Here is a 3,362-nt window from a genome sequence, read left to right as displayed (position 1 = left end):
TGAAGATATGAAGAAAGGGTTGTTTCTTCCCATAGTGAGACCTATAGTTGGTCGTTTTGTGGCATCTAAACCACTCGATGCTCCTACAACTTTGGAAGAATGGACTTCTAAGCCAATCAAGATCTCGCAATCTTCCTCAACAGCTCGATGTCTCCAATCTTATCTTCATGACAAAACTTTCAATCAAGAGGAATTTATCACATTGGCAAGCCGTATAATTTTCGGTGGGGCTTATTGGGGCAGTTCTTTCACGATTAATGGAGAATTTAAGTATATCTCCAAATATTTAGAGTGGACTGAAGATGTGTTATTTCAATATGAGAAGCTCTTACGTGATATGAAGATGGCCGATGCTATTTACGCATCTTTATATACTTATGATCGTAATAAAGATGTCATTCGAGCATTTTGTGAGAGTTGGTGTCCAACCACGAACACCTTTCATACCGCTTTTGGAGAGGCTTCCTTATCATTATGAGACTTGAACAAATTGGGTGGTCTTCCTCTTCATGGTTGGTTTTATGATGAAGTCATTCCTTCTACTAAAGAATTGATTGGCGTTGGTGCTAATGGGAAAAAATTTCTTCCCAAAAGTTGTGAATACTTATTTACTGCTTTTCATCATTTGCACAAAAGAAACGATGATCAAGGCAAAGTCTTTGTCAACGATTGGATCAACTTTTAGTTTCAAGGTAAATTACGCTATCAAAAACCTCCAACTAGTAAAGCCAAGACAACTCGTCCAAGGCCACGCACAACCCAACTGGATTATCAAGAAACATGAAACTTGGGCCTCGAGTGGAGCTAAGGCATGCAATGAACTTGGTGTTAAAGAAAATCATGAGGCTGATACATATTTGGCTATTTTCTTTTCTTGTTGGCTCTGTGTATTTGTTTTTTCGAGCGTAGAATCTATCATTCGACTCCAGACATTTAAGATTGCTAGTCTCATAGCTACTGGCTCTAAAGGTGTTAATCTTGCCATTCCAGTGCTTGCCCAGATTTATCGAGGGCTTAATCATATTGCCCTTTCTACTCAAGCGGGTTCTTCGGATGCATGTTTTCCTATTTATTATGTTTATGGTGGTTGGGTTATTATTTTGAAGCTCATTTTTCAACTCCACAAGAAGTAATAGGACCACAAATGGTGAAATTCTCTGGAGAAGGTGGGGCTAAATATTTCAGTGAACCAGAAACGCATAATTTGATTCACACAAAATTAGTGTGGGATGCAAATTTATATTCCAAAAATCAAGGTGAGATTATCATCGACACTAGACCATTGGATCCTTTGCTACATGATTATTTAGTTAGAGTTCGTTCAAGCTACTAGCCTGTCCGATGCCACAATACTATTATTGTGGAGACATATAGTCCTCATCGGTTTGGAAGACAATTTGGCTTTTGCCAAGATGTTCCTGGAAATCTTAAGACTAATATTCGCTTAGGCTCAGTGGATGACTTATTGAAATTTTGGCAAACTTGCACGCTTTTTAACACTCAGTCAAGATTAATTTCTCCAGCTCGTCCCTTGAATATTAATGATCATCCCATTGCGAGTTATATGGAATGGTGGTCCCAAATTCATAATCCTTACCTTGAACATAGTGTTGAAGCTTTGATCTCTAGTACCCATCAAACTCCATCCAAGCGCTCAAGACAACAAAAGGAAAGACCTTCTAAAATAGAATAAGGTGAGAATCAAATCCTTGTTGCAACAAATCTTTCTAGTAGAGACGAACGCAAGGTACCTTCAAAAGCACAAAGCTTTCAATTACTTCCAAATACTGAACAAGCAATTCTTGAAAAAATTTCTGGGCACCAAGGTGCTATTGAAGATTCTGATAGTGAAACCGATCGTGAGAAACATTGAAAGTGAGTCACCCCAAAGAAACAAAAAGTATCATATCCTGCTGGCTTTTCATTTCTTGAAGACATTTTGAGTTGTTCTATACTTCCAGAAAACTTCAATGATTTGGTAATTGCATCATGAATTTGTGAATTTTTTTTTAACTATTCTGTGGAACTAACTTTCATTCTTTTTTTTTTTTAGGTTCAAAATCAAGATCCAACCAAGGAGGTTATCAATGAAGTGGTTCCTACTGTTAGCATAGCTTCAGTTTCTAATCCACATAGATTTAACAAGCTTGCAACAGAGGTAGAAAATCATTTTGCTCGAAAGATTTCAGACGCATCCTCAAGTCAAGAAAATATTTCTCCTCGTGTAATTGCTAAGGAAATTGGTGATGCTTCTAAAAATAAGATAGAGTTGTGGGTCGAGGCTAGTCATCTTGCATTTCCAAAAGCTTCTAAATTTAGTATTGATAAAGTGATCAATGATGGTCATTCAAAACTTGTCATGACTTTATGGGAGAGCATTTAACCAAAAATTATCAAAACTCCTTTCGATCAAGTTCCTTCTCTCACTACTGAGGTTCAAAAAGTTCTTGCTGCAATAGAAGGGGTCGAGACTGTGGATTCATTCTCATTGAGGAACATGATTGAAGAATACTTTGGACAAGTTCACAAATTTATTGACCTTGAATCATCCTTTAGTAGCATGTCTACAAAAGATCAAGATGAGAAGCTTGAAAAACTAGTTATTCGTCTCAAGGATGAGGAGTCTCTTAAGAGCAAATTTGTTAAGGAGGCCAATGGTTTGCAAGCTGAGTTAACAAATCTTGAAGAGGAAATAGATGCCTTGTGTCGCAAGAAGGGTGAAATTCAGTCTTCTCTTAAAGCAAATAAAGAAGAGGTGAAGATGAGGGAAGTTAATATTTTCGATATTAATGAAGAGATAGCTTTCATCAAGTCCTCTCCTACTTTGAGTGAAAGCGAAGTTAATTCCTTAAAATTGTTGCGAAATATGTTAGAATTTTCTCGAGAAGAACTAAAGAATTTCAAATGGAAGCCTTGATTTGATTACTTCCTTATTCATGTAGCTTTTTTTTACTAGGATTTAGACCTTTAAAATTTTCTTTCACATTGTAATGCATTTAGAATTATCAATAAAGATTAATTTTTTTATTGCTTTTCTTTACTTGTAAAAAAAAATTTTAAAGACAATCCTATGAAAACTTCAAAATACTTTATATTCAACAAATTTTCTTGGACACCAATTAAACTTCAAAACAATTCAACTTGAGATTGCAATTTGTTTCACTTGCAATTTAATTGATTAAATCGCATAACTTGACGAAGAAGTAGAAACTCGATCTTCTGTCTTGATAGCTCCATCATCATAAAGAATTGAGCCATGCTTAATGTAAGAGATTATTTTTTTATGTGACTGAACTTGGCAATGGAATCAAGTTACCTACGTACCTCCTAATATAAAGAAGGATCAAGTCATAACGTAGTTC

Source organism: Theobroma umbraticum, unplaced genomic scaffold (assembly GCF_002168275.2).
Source record: "Theobroma umbraticum cultivar Fairchild unplaced genomic scaffold, ASM216827v3 scaffold_55.0, whole genome shotgun sequence".
In the NCBI taxonomy this organism is placed as follows: domain Eukaryota; kingdom Viridiplantae; phylum Streptophyta; class Magnoliopsida; order Malvales; family Malvaceae; genus Theobroma; species Theobroma umbraticum.
This window is presented reverse-complemented; position numbering follows the sequence as displayed.